Genomic DNA, 15,405 nt, shown 5'->3' with positions numbered 1-15,405 from the left:
GGCCAAATGTGGCTCGTGACTGTATTAAATAGTGAACACATAAAACATTTTCATCATAACAGAAACTTCTATATGAAAGAAGTGATTGCGCAAAACTATTCTGAAAAACAAAAAAACTATTCTGGAACTACAAATGACTATGTTTATGTACTATGATAGTATCTAAGAACTTGAAAAGCGTGGCTGCGATGATGTGAAATTAGTTACTTATGGCTCTTCTGGCCACTTCTCTGTAACTCCTACCAAATGACGGGTGGGGGAGTGAGAGGGGAGAATAAGCATAGAGGAATTTAGTTCAAGGATTGGTCAGTTTTGCCATTTCCGAAACAGGGAGAAAATTCTGGCACCATGAAGTCAAAACAGCCAACAGCAGTCAGTGTGCATACGAGACTCCTGCGTGAATTCATGGTGGAGAGAGCAGATATTGTAGTGTTCAGACCACAGACATGAGACTATGCAGCAGAGCCCGTGTCAGGCTTTACAACCAATGGAATATGGCAGAGGCTAAGAAATCATGTGTCTGTCTGAAAGGCTGAGTACCAGAAAGAGACTTAAGAGAGTGTGCTGTGGACGGTATCCTTAATATTTTATGATTCTCATTTGTGACCTGTGGACTTCCCTAAGAAACTCCCACAATCATTAATACTGTCTGTGGGGTTTGTGTGGGTATCACAAGAGATTGTCTAACCCACCAGAGAAGGGTCATGTCATGGGAGGAAGGGGTGGCATCAGAATAAGGTAAAAGAAGAATAGGGGGTGGATACATGTCTACTTTTGGCAATTGACCTTGGGCTAATGTGGAAATGGATTCTACTCCTCTTTGCTGAAGCCAGGGAAGGTCAGATATGGCCTTCATCCCATTTTCTTAATGACCTAAAATTCCATGTCTCCAAAAGCCATACTTGGATAAGAATGAAGGATATGAAAGGTTAATAGAATGTAAATGACTTTTAGAAGAGCCTATTTATTATAGACGTGATCATACATGTAGGGCAATTGAAATGTAAGATCATTTATAAGGCAAAACAATTGCTAGTGAAAGCAATACACCTTCCAAGATTTTAAGGAAGTACTAACAGTAAACAGATGGTGTTGAACACAGAAAGAAGGAATGCGAAGAACTTCTCAAAAAGGACAATGAATTAGGAAAGGGGAAATTAAATGTTTAAACTCTAGGAAGCTGCAAAAAGTCAGCCTCTCAAAGGAAAACTTCCTGTGGAGGTTGTAAAGACAATTTAAGCCTCAAATTAAATTTACTGGGCCTGTAGCCAATAAAAAAGGAAACTTAATTGTATGCAGGCCTGCAGATGGAAGTAGTGAAGACTACAATTATTGATAAATAAGATGAGGTGTGCCCGCTAGTTGACTCCAGCTCATGTTGTTCTTGTTAGGTGCCATCAAGTTGGTGGCCACTCACAGTGACCATTATCCATGTACAACAGAATAAAACTCGACCCAGTCATGCAGTCCTCACAATCATCTATGTTTGAACTCATTGCTCATTGACCCTCTACTGTAGCAGGCATGATACGCTTCTAAAGGGACTGGTCACTTCTGATAACATGTCCAAATTTATGTTGAGACTAGGTCTTGGCATCTTGCTTTTTTAAAAAAACTTTATATTGTGATCTGGGTGAAACTTTACAGAGCAGAATGGCTATTCAACAATTCGTACACATTTTGATTCCTGTCATTAATTGTCCCCAAAACATAACAGCACTCTCCTTCCACCATGTGTTTATGGTTTCTATTCATACTCTTCTATGCATTCTTGCCTTCTGAATTCCTGGGCAAATGTTGCCCTTCCCTTTTCCTCTAAGGCAGTGGTTCTCAACCTTCTGAATGCCGCAACCCCTTTATACAGTTCCTCATGTTGTGGTGAGCCCCCAACCATAAAATTATTTTCGTTGCTACTCCATAACTATAATTTTGCTACTGTTATGAATCAGCAATTGTTGTGAAAGGGTCATTCGACCCAGCCCCCCCAAAGGGGTCACGACCCAAAGGTTAAGAACTGCTGCTCTAAGGCATGCATATCTCACTGGTGTTATTTTCACCTTTTAAAAGCCTAAGGGCAAGATATGACAAAATAATAATTTATAAATTATCAAGGGTTCATGATGGAAGAGGGAAAAAATGAGGACCCGATGACAGGGATTTAGGTGGAGAGCAAATGTTTTGAGAAGGATGAAGGCAATGAATGTACAAATGTGCTTTACACAACTGATATATGTATGGATTGTGATAAGAGTTGTATGAGCCCCTAATAATAAAAGAAAAAAAAAAGGCTAAAAAAGGAGTGATGAGGATGGGTTCTATTTCAAGCCTCAAGATTGTCCAAGGGCCACAGTCTCAGGGGTGCCACTTGAGTAAGCCTGGTCTTCTTCGATTGTGAATTTTTTTTAAAATCATTTTATTGGGGGCTTATACAACCCTTATCACAATCCATACACATCCATTGTATGTCAAGCACATTTGTACATTTGTTGCCATCATCATTCTCAAAACATTTGCATTCTATTTGAGCCCTTGGTATCAGCTCCTCATATTTTCCCCTCCCTCCCTGCCTCTTGATATGAACTCCTGATAATTAATAAATTATTATTTTGCCTTAAATTTGAATTTTGTCCCACATTTTCCTCCCACTCTATCCAGGAGCTCTTCATGGTGATCCCTTTCAGAGCAGTCAGCAGCAGCAGTTCCAAGACAGATTGTTTGCTCTTCTGTCAGTCCATTCATTATTCTTCGTCAACACTATAGTTCAAATGCATGAATTCTTCTCCAGGCTTCTTTTTTCATTGCCCAGCTTCTACATGACTTGGGTTGGCACACCTTCAAAGTGACACCTTTGCTTTAAGAACATTATTTATAGAGATCACTTGCAATAAATTAGCTTCTACATTAAAACAGAACCGGTATGGCAAACTACTTCGGAAAAAACTGGCATGTGGAAACCATATGAAGAGAAAGCTGTCCGGAGAGGGAGGGGGGAAAAAAAAGAGGACCTGATGCAGAGGGCTTAAGTGGAGAGCAAATGCTTTGAGAGTGATTAGGGCAAAGAATGTACGGATGTGCTTTATACAATTGATATATGTTTATGTGTGGATTGTGATATGAGTTGTATGAGCCCCTAATAAAATGTAAAAAAAAGGGGGAAAAAAAGAGGGAAAGCGGTCTACTACCGTGCTGGAAGAAGAGCCCCTCAAGTGGGAAGGCACTCAAAATACAACTAGGGAAGACGTGTGTATTGGACAGGGTTCTCTAGAGAGACAAACCAGATTGCTAGTAATTATATATAAATATATTTATAAAGATAGATATATAGTGCTCGCTTCGGCAGCACATATACTAAAATTGGAACGATACAGAGAAGATTAGCATGGCCCCTGCGCAAGGATGACACGCAAATTCGTGAAGCGTTCCATATTTTTATTAAAAAAAAAAAAGATAGATATATAATTCGAGAAATAAACCGTTAAATAATATACAGATAGAATACAAGAAATTAACAGTTAAATTATAAAGCAATGAGACACTAGCAGTCCTTCAAGTTTTGAGAGCTGCCAGGTGCCAGTCCTCTTCTGTAGAGAGAGCTAGGCTATATATATACCCAGGCAGCAAACAGCAAGGCAGGTCCCCAACTGTCATCAACTGTCAGTCCCCAGCTCCAGAGATGAACATTCCAGTTGTGTGGGCTTAAAGGGACCTCAAGTTACAGCGACACAGTCCACAGGCTAGGCATCCCACCGGTAGTGTACCCCTTTAAACAGACACAGAACAACCCAGGTGAGGCTCACTGAGCCATTTATCCCTCTGCCCTTCAGTTAATCCTACTTGTGTTTATCGGCCAGGCTGGCACAATAAACTATAGCAATCCACCCCTTGCCAGCCTGGCACCTGTACACAATTCTTTACCAATACATACTTATAATTTCCAGATATTAATGAAATCACACTTATACTTATCATCAATCATCTATCATACATATAAATGAAAACACACTGAATCAAATTATATATGATATAACACACTTGAACAAAGGAAATATACGCAAAAATCACATACAAAGAAAATACATTGACAACGTGTCTCCCTGAATCAGGTGTGACCTTAATGGCGTGGATGGGATATATTTTTCACCTTTATTTGCAGATGTAGCACAACTCAAATTTTGATTCACAGAGACCTATGTATAGCCGTAGAACTAAACTATTTGGCTTTCCTGGGCTTGTAATCTTTACAATAAGCAATTGTCACGGAGTTTCTACATAGTTACTAGATGGGTTCAAACAGCTGAACTTTTTTTTTTTAACAACTGGGCTGTCAATCTGCACATCATCACTTTTGATAAGAAAAGCGGGGTGGGGGAGAGTGGGGGCCAGGAGGCTTAATCCTAGAGGACAATGTAAAAAATGCCATATACCGTTGAGAAAGAAGAGAATCTGCACTTCCATGAAGACTCGGCGCCTCAGGCGTGTTATGGAGCATTTCTGCTCTGTTCTAAACTCACTAACGTTTGGGGTGTTTGTTTACTTAATCCTCTCCAATAAAACAGGGACACAAAAATCAAAAGGAGAAAGCTTAGACCTGTGTGAATGTTAGTGTGAAATAAAGGAGCCACGTTATGAATACTGGAATTAACTCATACTGGAAGAAAAGAAGCAAGTCAATAAAAGAGATACTTAAAAAAGAAGAAGAGATAATAAAACAAACTCTAACAAAAGATATAAAACATACTTACCTCTGGATTGATTTTATCTCCCTGATATTTCCTAATTGAGCCAGCATCCTACAAAAACAAAAAAGGAAAAAACAAGATTAAAAAAATAGATCTTTGTGAGTCAAAGAATTTCTTTGCATTTCTACTCCAAAAAAATTACACAAAAGCAAAAAATAAATGATGGAGGCAGGGGGAGGCATTGGGAATTAATTCCGCATGAGTTAAAGGCAACAAAGGCAAATATTGTTACATACGCAATGCTGCAACAGTGGTAATCCACAAGGAGATGTTTAAATAGACAGGTCAGCAGGTGGTAGAATAAGTGTATACACATGAATATATCTAAGTCTGAGAAGGAATATTTGTACATGTGTATTTACCTTTGCTGCAAATATGTGCATGAATATGGTGGCACATGCAGGCAGAAAGGCCATGAAAACTTCTGGGAAATAACCAAACACACTTTGAAGAAATGACTCACTGGGCCTGTGTATTATAAACTCAGGGACCACTAAGGTTAACAGGCATATCATAATTCACAAGAACACTATTATTTTGTTGAGTAGTGACTTAAGTCTTAAAAAGCTCATGAACAGCCATATATGGTGCAATTATTGACCTCTGTATTCAGAGGAAAGAAATATTGAAAATGGAAAGATACATGGAAACAGTCCAATAAAATAATGAACGATGTAAACTTCAGTCCTCACAGTCCTGGCCCCAGAAGAATTAGATGGTGTCCAGCTACCACTACCAACCATTCTATGATGGGTCACTTTAGAAGGTCCTGATTAGAGTGGGAAGAAAATATGGACTAAGCTCAAAATCATAAAAGAGATCTAGCTCACATGTTGAATACAGACTGAAAAGGAAAAATCTTTTAAAGTGTGCATAAATTATTACATGTAAATAATAAACAGCTGGCTTCCTGGCCAGTTCTTCATATGCAAAGCCCTCTTCTATATCAAATAGCTTTTTATGTAGCAGCATAATTCTACTTATTGGAATTCTCAGTTGGAAAAAATAATCATTCCTCCATCCAAATAAAAAACCTAATTGCCAATTATATCATTTAAACTAAGTAGTTCTTCATGGTGCTAGGTGGTATGGGGGTTGTTCTGGGAAAACAATTACTTTCCTGATAAATGATACAGGTTTATAGAACACCTCAATTCTCAACTCCCCCCCACACACACACTTTTTAAAATCTGTGCACACACTCTAGGGCTGCAACAGCCATCCTGTTATCAACAAGGTAATGGACACAAGGACTAACAGGCAACACACTGCCACCCTACCCACCCACTGCCATTGCCTTGGTTTTAACTGACACAGAAGTGCTTCGTAGGGCTTCTGAGGCTGTAACTCTTTACAAGCGCTAACGGCCACATCTTTCTCTTGCGAAGCAGCCAACAGGGTTCAAACTGCTGGCCTTGCAGTTAGTAGCTCAGTTTATAAAGAACTCCAAAAAATAAGGGTGGAAATGGTTGCACAGCTTGAAGAAGATAAAATTACTTCCCTAAAACACCCATAATCGTTAGTGGTGTCTATGAGTTCTGGGTAACCACTGCAATGAAGTAGGAAGTCAGCAGAGAAACAGAAAATGACAACTGGTATCAGAATTGGTGAAAAGGCTGGAGAGATGAGGTAGACATGTCTGTGTCAACCTTGAAATAATGCTGATTTCCCAGCCTCCCCACCCCACACCGTGAAGTTTGAAGAGGCCTGAAGAGATGAGGTAGACATGTCTGTGTCAACCTTGAAATAATGCTGATTTCCCAGCCTCCCCACCCCACACCGTGAAGTTTGAAGAGGCCTGATGTTTCTGGTATGCCATTTTTATAATACAACATATCAAAACGTATGGAACACAGGAAAGGCTGTATTCAGAAGGCAATTTATCATTTAAATTGTCTATATTAAAGAAGATATCTCAAGTTAACCTGACTTCACACATTGAGGAATTGAGGAAAAAAATGGGCAATCCCCGCCCAATACTACCAATGGAAGGAAAGATCAAATATCAAAGCAGAGTAATTAAGTAGACAAAAGAAAAACAAGAGAACCAACAAAACCAGAATTTGTTTATTTGTTTTTTTAACTCATTAAGACCCACGAATTTTTAGCAAACTTGGCATAAAAAGAGGAAATACAAATAGTTAAAAGCAGAAATCAATGTGGCAGTGTTACAACTGATCCTAATGAAATAAATGGGCACTAACACAGCATAAGTTTCCTATATTGACTCAAGATCTCAACTTTGAATCAATAATCATAGTCTTAAAGCAGATGACATCCCTGGAGAATTCATCCAAACATTTAAAGAAAAACTGACACCAATTCTTCTTAACCTCCTCACTCACCCCCACCCCCACCAACAAAAAAATGCAGAAGAGTGAACATTTCTATTGCATTACTCTTATAACCAAAGCAAGAGAAAACACCACACACCAAAAAACTGTAGACCAATATCCCTTATAAATAGAAATGAAAATATAATATTGCCAAACTGTACCCCAAGTCATATTTAAATAATTATACACTGGGAACTAGTGCTATTCTTCCCAGGAATACTAGGGTGGTTTAACATTTTCAATGAATATAATATACCACATTAATAATGAAGAAAAGATCCATATACATAATTATCTCATTTGAAAAAGGCATTTAATACCAAGCCAGTAACCTTTTTGGTATTGAGACCTCTATCCACCCCTAATTGGCAGGGGGGGGGGGCCTAGAAACAAAAATTTATTCTATTCACAGGCCCTAGTGATGTAATGGCCTACATAGGTTGGGTTAACAGCAAAGTCAGCAGTTCAAAACCAATAGCCACTCCAAAGGAGAAAGATGAAGCTTTCTACTCCTATGAAGATTTAGTCTCAGAACCTCCTCCCCTCACCACTACCCCCACACACACAAAATAACAGTAATAATAAAATAAACTCACTACCATCAAGTCAATTTCAACTCATTTCAACGCTTATAGGTAGTCAGTTCTGTGGCAGTTTTACCTTGTCATTATGAGTCAGAATTGACTCACTAGCAGTGACAGGTTTTTTGGTGTTCATAGCACCATTTCACCATACATCAATATCCTTCAGAGTTTCCTTTATTGTCCAGCTGAGATGGCTCTTTCACTGCTTGTCACAGCCCAAACTAAATATTCTCAGTCACCCTGATTTGGCATCACAGTATTTTTTGTCCATTCGCTTCAATAATTATAAATATTAACCACTCTCAACCATACCCTTCTTTCATCACAGAGCCTAATATGGTATGGTGGTACATATCAGTGCTAAACAAACATTTGTCAGTGAAGCGGATTAAAAAAGGAGAAGGGTGGGTGGTGCGGAGTAGAGATCCAAAGCCCATTTGTAGGCCACTGGATATCCCCTTACAGAAGTCTGGGGAGATGAGTCAGTCAGGGTGCGATGTAGCAATGATGAAACATACAACTTTCCTCTGGTTCTTAAATGCTTCCTCCCCCCTTGCCACTATCATGATCCCATTTCTACCTTACAAATATGGCTAGACCACTGGTACAAATAGGAACTGGAAACAGAATGCAGGGCAGGTGATCCCTTCAGGACCAGTGTTGTGAGTGGCGATACCAGGTGGGTTGGAAAAGGGGAACCAATTACAAGGATCTACATGTTACCTCCTCCCTGGGGAATGGACAACAGCAAAGTGGCTGAAGGGAGACGTCAGACAAATCTAATAGGAGTTCTGGTTGTGTAGGATTACACATTGGGCTTTGATCCATATGACTGGCAGTCTAAAACTACCAGCAGCAACTCCGGAGAAAGACTGGGCTAGTGACTCCTGTGAACAGTTGAGTCTCAGAAACCAACAGGTGTCGCTCTAAGTCAGCTTTGATTCAATGGCAGTGAGTTTGGTTTTGGGATACCTTTCTATAATAAAAATACTGAATAAAAAGGAAATATTTCAACATGATAAAAGGCACTAAAACAACCCCATAACAAGCATCATCACACCCATTGTGTCAATTCTGACTCATATCAACACTACAGGACCAAGTATAACCACCCCGCAAGGTTCCAAAGCTATAAATTTTTATAGAAGTGCACTGCCACACACCCACACCCAGCCCAGCCCTGCAGAACAGCTGTTAAGTTTGAATTGCCAATCTTTCAGCTCCTGAGTGCTTTAACCATTGTGCCAGCAATGCTCCTTAGTGAAACACATACACAATGGTAAAACACTAAAAATTTCTCTAAGGTAACGAAAAAGAAAAGGATGCCAATTTTTATCATTGCTCTTCAATATAGAACTAAAAGCACAGACTGGAAAAAAAAACAAATCAACAACTTAGAACACTGAGTTCATGACTTACAAAGACCCTTTAGGGCAGGGTAGACTTGTCCCAGTGAGTTTCAGGAACTGCCAACTGTTTACAGAAGAAAGCCCATCTTTCTCCCAGAGCAGCTAGTGGTTTTAAACTGCTGATCTTGCAATTAGCACCCAATGTGTAACCACTACACCACTAGACACAACATCTAAATTATGAAGGCAGAATGAAAATTATTCTTGCAGAGAACATGATACATGAGGACTTCAAAAGGTTCATGGAAAAAATCCCATGATCATTCAATTCTGTTTTTCTATGAAGTTTTGAAAACCCCCATACTTAGAAATCTCACAAGAAAGTTACTAGAGTTAATAAATGAATACATAAAAATTACAAGACACATAAAAATTAGTTGCACTTCTGTACACTAGCAATCCAAAACCGAAACTTCAGGGAACAATTCCATTTATACTGTAATTTTACAACGTAACCTGAAATAAAATATCTAGGGGAAAAAATTTAACCAGATTTATACATTGAAATTTTTAAAACATGGTGAAATTAAGACAAATAGAAAGACATTAAATGTTTATGGATTAGAAAGATATATATGTTTTCAATTTTATTGGCACATAATCCACACTATACAATTCAATAGTTCAATCATGTCAAGAAGAATTATTACAATTCTCACAATTTCAGAACATTTTCCTCCCTGTTCCCCATGACTAAATCATCTTTAAAATGAGCTGTGTAATCACATTCCGTTCTAGTGCTCCCTCCCCTTCATGTCTTCAGTTTACTGCCGAAACCCCCTCACTTTCCCCACCACCTCTACCCTCCCTTACATCCCCGCCAAATTGTTGCATTAGTTATTATCTCTATGCATCCACTCCTCCTGTGCTTCTTAAACTGGAAACCCCAACAAAAACAAAAATGAAGTGGTAAGGATAAAACAATAGTAATATAAAGATAAAAATACCACAATGAGCAGGAAAGAAAACACCTCCATCAATATTTTAAAAGCCAGGATCAAGCAAGAGATACTTGCATGTAGAACAAATTCAGGTTGGGTCTAGAGCAGTGGTTCTCAAACTTCCTAATGCCGCGACCCTTTAACACATACACCTCATGTTGTGGTGACCCCCAACCATAAAATTATTTTGTTGCTACTTCATAACTGTAGTTTTGCTACTGTTATGAATCATCATGTAAATATCTGATATGCAGGATGCATTTTCATTGTTAAAAATTGAACATTAAAGCATAGTTATTAATTACAAAAATATGCAATTATATATTGTTAAATAACTGTTTCTAATTTCAAATAAATGAAATTTTGTCTCAAAGCATGGTGGAGTATGGGTAACAGTCTTCACTCCGGTACTTGTAATGTGGGCATATCTGTATGTGGGAACAGCTTCCTGGTGATGGATAGAGGAGCGGTATCTCGGTTCCTATGACCATCAAAAATGTGTTTTCCAATGGTCTTAGGTGATACCCCTGTGAGAGTCCTTCGACTCCCAAAAGGGTAACGACCCACAGGTTGAGAACCACTGGTGAAGAGGTAGGTCAACTGGCCAAGTAGCCAGTTTAATCCAGCCTAATCAGGATTACAATGTTCTATGCTTGATAGTAAGGCTGTTCCAGACCTTTGCCAGTGGCTAGAGAGGAATTTGCCAGTGGCTTATATTAACTAGATACTCTGCAGATAGGTTTGTCTTCCATGGGTCCTCCAGCCTTCCACAAATTGGGTACTCACAATTTAAGCTCTGATATTTTTCTCTTCGTCATATTTGAATTTTGTATTTGTCATCTTTAGATCATAAAGATGTGCTTCTTTCATGTTGACTTAGTTGACTCCTCACTTAGATGGCTGATTGTTTACATACAAGCCTTTAAGACCCCAGGCATTATTCCGATTGATAACTGGACACCACCACACTTTGCTGTAATACCCTTATCTTCACTGAAGGCTAGTATTGAGCCAGGCAATGTGCTCAGAACTGTCCTTGTAGTGGGGCTAAAGTTAAGTAGGTGCCCAGAATCCATCTGCTTACCCATGGCAGTTGTCTTACGACAAAATCAACCCCCTATATGACCCACTACATTAATACCAGCAGCAAACCAATGAGCAAATAATCAATCAAAGAGAAAAATAAAATGAAAATAAAGTCAGGAAAAGAGAACCCCATATAAACAAAAAGTATAACAATTTTTTTTTTCCACAAGAGAAAAGCTTATAGTTAGTTCAGGGATCGTTTGCTGGCCCTTAGGAGCGTTTTCCAGTCCAGTCTGTTGGGGCACCACGCCCTGGCCCCAAAGTCCACTTTCAGCATTCCCTGGGGACCTTGCCACTCCATTCCCTTGCTGTTCCGCTGCACTCCTCCAGTGATTTGCCTCGGTGTGGTGGGATCAGGTCAGGTGCAATTCCCACAGTGTCTCCGGTGCTGTCCCCTGTATCACCCTTAGTCACTGAGGGGCATCATGTCTCATAGTAGGGCCAGCCATGTTGTTCTCTCTGTGGACTGGCTGCTCTACTCAGGAACATCATCATCACGGCCTGGTGGGCCAGGCTGTGCTCCACTCTCTCCTCCTGCCCCTTCATCTGCTCCCGTGTGCTCTGATCAGATAAGCAATTTCAATCATCCCCCTGGGGAATAAGGCAATTGCACCGATGACATCAATTTCCTCGATGACACAACATTCCAGAAACTGTCGGCATGTGGAGTCTATGTGAGTATACAGATCCACCTTGGGCCACAGCCCATGAGTTGATGCCCTGCAAAGTTTTATTTCCTTCTCTATGGAGCTCTTTTTCCCCTAAGTACGCGGCTTGGTGCCAGGGGGAAACTTCCTGGATCAGTTCTTCCATGAATTGTTTGATTTTCCTATCCAGCAAATCGAAACCTGTCATGTCACCGCGAGGCGGGTATCAAGGTAATAAATATATGGTGATTCTGGGACCCTTTGCATTGAACATCCCACAAGCTGGGGGGTTCCACCCAAGGACAAGTGACCCCCACTTCCACAATGCCGGGGCAGCCTCTCTCTGCTCCCTCTCCCTTTCAGATACCTCAGTCCTCAAGTGAAGGCAACAGGGGACAGGGCTTAAGTCATTTAACAAGACCTCTATTCTGGTATAGCCCCTGCTTTATGCCACACATGCGAGGCAAGGTTCATCGAGGGTTGGGTAGAAACGTATTCGTAGTCTACCCAGGAAGATAAAAGCTGGTCCTTTGTGCCCCCTAGGCTCCCTACAGTCATTGTTTAGCACCCCTCTCCGATGTAAGGTTACTTCTCACCTATCATCCACTATACTTATCGACAAAACTATCAGTGTTTCCTCCAAAATGTGCATGTTCCCCTGCTCTTAGCTTGGTTTTCCGGCAGAAGGCTTTATATTATCAGAATGTCAATACTACACAAAGCAATATAAATACTCAATTAAATCCCTACCAAAATTCCAAGAGTCCTTGCAAAAATGTTAGTCCATCTGCAAATTCATATGCAATTGTGGGAAGCCCCAAATAGACGATCTTAGTAAAGAAGAACAAAGTAGGACTCACATATAAAATTACACTAATCAAAACAATGTGGTCACAATGATTTTTTAAAGTTTTTTTAATGAGGTACAGGCAATAACAGACATAAAGAACAACGGAATTCAATTGAGACTCCAGAAATGATCTCATGCATCTATGGTTAACTGACTTTCAAGAAGGAAAGAGAAGCTATAGAATATTACCAAAAAAGGGGGCTCCTAGAGAAAGCAACAAAAACAATGTGCAACTAGCTTGTCTGCAAAGCTACTAGGCTTATATTAGAGTTAACTTAGGCTGTGTGTGGTTGTACCACTGCAAACTTTCCAAACTAAAGCACTCTGAACAACCTGTTACAGAAGTATTCTGGCAACTGAATTATTAACACTTAAAAGCAAAGCTTAAAACATTAACACTTAATTAAAATCTTACCTTTAAAAAAGATTCGGACTAATATTTCAGGCCAAATACGCACAATTCTACTAAATCACCCAAAGCACTCACTCTATCCTTGTTTTGTAAGTAAAATCACATCTCAAACATAGAAAGAAATGACAAAAATATAACCTACTAATCAACCATTACTGAAAAATAAGTAACAATTAGTCTTTCAATTTCTGTGTAGAACCCTAAGGGGAGGAGGAGCATTGCTGTTACCGTTAGAAGAGCTATGACTGTCCGTTATTTTGTGCCTATTCTGCAGTACTGAAAGGGACAAGTATAATGACCTTTCCTCAACACCAGTAGTTCTCAATGACTCTAAGGATGTGAGAATTCCATACTGCTTCAGCAACTGAGCTGATTCACTCATAACAACCCTCTCAAACAGAACCATCCCACAGGGTTTCCTAGGCTGCAAACCTGGATGGGAGCAGATGGCTCTTCTTTCTCCTGAGGACCCATCTGTGTGGGGTTGAACTGCTTCTCTTTGAGTTAGCAGCCTAGCAGCTCAATATTTACCCTACAACCTTACTGTAAACATTCCTGTTGAGAACACAATTATATGGATATTAGGGGATATTTTGCCATAAAACTTCATGATCCAAGGATAGGAACCATTCTATTACAATATTGAGATTTGGCATTGAAATTGACACTATCTATGAACAAAAAAATGGCACAGCAAGCACCTTCACAGTAGTTTCTCAATTCAATGGATTCCTTTCTTCTGAGAAAATGCCATCACACATCCATAGAAGACCTTTCCATATTTAAAAATTAAATAACCCTACTGGGATAGATAGGGCTGGGCAAGCATATGTGCAGTAAGCAACCGGTACAACCATAAACAGCAGCAGGCCTGCTCTGAGAGTTGCTCTTAGTCCATTAAAAGGGAAGCATTGGCTCCTCCGCCTTGGCCGCGGGGCCCAGGACCTGCTGCACTTCCTGCGGCTGGTGGGGCAACTCAAGAGGATCCCACAGATCGGCTGGGTGTATATAAATGTAAAGACGCCAGAGAGTGTGTCCGATCACATGTACAGGATGGCAATCATGGCGCTGGTGACCAAAGATGACCAGCTTAACAAAGACCGGTAAGCAGATGGAAATGTTGATGTCTGCGAGGGTCTCAGATGTGTACACCTAGGCCTGGTTCACAATATGGCAGAATGCATCGTGGGGGACATAGCTCCAGCAGATAACGTCCCCAAAGAAGAAAAACACAGGCAGGAAAAGAAGCTTTGGAAGTGCTCACCCAGCTCCTACCCGAGGACCTCAGAAAGGAGATCTGTGACCTTTGGGAAGAGTACGAGACCCATCCAGTGCCGAAGCGAAGTACATGAAGCAGCTGGACTTGTGTGAGATGATCCTACAGGCATCGGAGTACGAAGACCTAGAGAACAAACCCGGGAGATTGCAAGAGTTCTACGATTCCACAAAAGGAAAATTCAGTCACCATGAAATAGTTCAGCTTGTTTCTGAACTTGAGGCAGAAAGGAACAGCAGCATAGACGCAGCCGCCGCCGAGCCCCGCCCCTGAGAGAGTCTCTATGGCGGTCGTCCGGTAACTGACATGTGATTTTGTTTTCCCCTTTCACAGCGTTGTATTTGCCCTTCAATCTGTTGGTTTCCCCAGATGTGAGTCTTTTTGCTTTCACTAGTCTAGATAACCACGCAAGCCACGTGATGTCATTTGGGCAATAAAAAGAGCTATGGAACCAAAAAAAAAAAAAAAAAGGAAGCATTGATTCTAGTACTAGGTAATGGTTGAATAGATCTAGAGGGTGGTCTAGAAATATGCATACTATAAAAGCTCCCAGGGTAATTCCATCATCAATCCTCACTATGCTTCTCCTAAATCCACCTCTATCACCAGCACAAAGTAAATGGTTTATGACTTTCTAGAATTAATGTAATAGAGAACACTGGTGGCCCACAGTCCTCTTTGCTGCTGACCAAAAAGTTAGCTCTGGGTGTTCCACACAGAATCACCTGGAGACCTGCTTCCACAGAAATAACCAGGAATAAAAGCCTGTGTGGCAATTCTGTCTATGGTAACACTCTTACGTTGGAATCCACTCAACGGCACCCCACAATAAACAACAAGACCCAACTACTAAATAACGACCTTAAAGCAAATACAAGTGATTCGTTATTGCTTAGTTGTATTCTAAGCCTCAAACCACAAGGAAGGTTATTGCCCCTTCAGTTAAATCTACATCAGGACAATTTCCCTGAACCTGGCTTATTTTAAAATTTATTTACACCCAAAATGTAATCATCTAAAAATGAGCCAAACCTGTCTGTATTAAAATCCTGATATATTGTATATACTTGAGTCTAAGTCAACCCGAATATCAGTCGAGGCATCTAATTTTACCACAAAAACTGC

The 15,405-nt window shown here is 40.2% G+C and overlaps 1 protein-coding gene, 1 non-coding gene and 1 pseudogene across 8 annotated transcripts in view; 2 read left to right on the top strand and 1 right to left on the bottom strand.

Moving 5' to 3' along the window:
• Positions 1-15,405, bottom strand: part of ERBIN (erbb2 interacting protein) — a 153,124-nt gene that overhangs the window by 97,380 nt on the left and 40,339 nt on the right. For all 7 annotated transcript variants that reach the window (XM_075541104.1, XM_075541099.1, XM_075541101.1 and 4 more), the window contains exon 2: positions 4,743-4,790. The gene's annotated coding sequence lies outside the window, so the exon portion shown is untranslated. The remainder of the gene's footprint in view (positions 1-4,742; positions 4,791-15,405) is intronic.
• On the top strand, positions 3,325-3,431 carry LOC142441909 (U6 spliceosomal RNA). Its single transcript, XR_012783188.1, has one exon. It is a non-coding gene; the product is annotated as a U6 spliceosomal RNA (small nuclear RNA).
• LOC142440004 (5'-deoxynucleotidase HDDC2-like) lies at positions 11,757-14,553 on the top strand (annotated as a pseudogene).

Source organism: Tenrec ecaudatus, chromosome 2 (genome assembly GCF_050624435.1).
Source record: "Tenrec ecaudatus isolate mTenEca1 chromosome 2, mTenEca1.hap1, whole genome shotgun sequence".
NCBI lineage: Eukaryota > Metazoa > Chordata > Mammalia > Afrosoricida > Tenrecidae > Tenrec > Tenrec ecaudatus.
The sequence above is the reverse complement of the archived record's forward strand: the minus strand, read 5'-3'. Positions and strand labels throughout refer to the sequence as shown.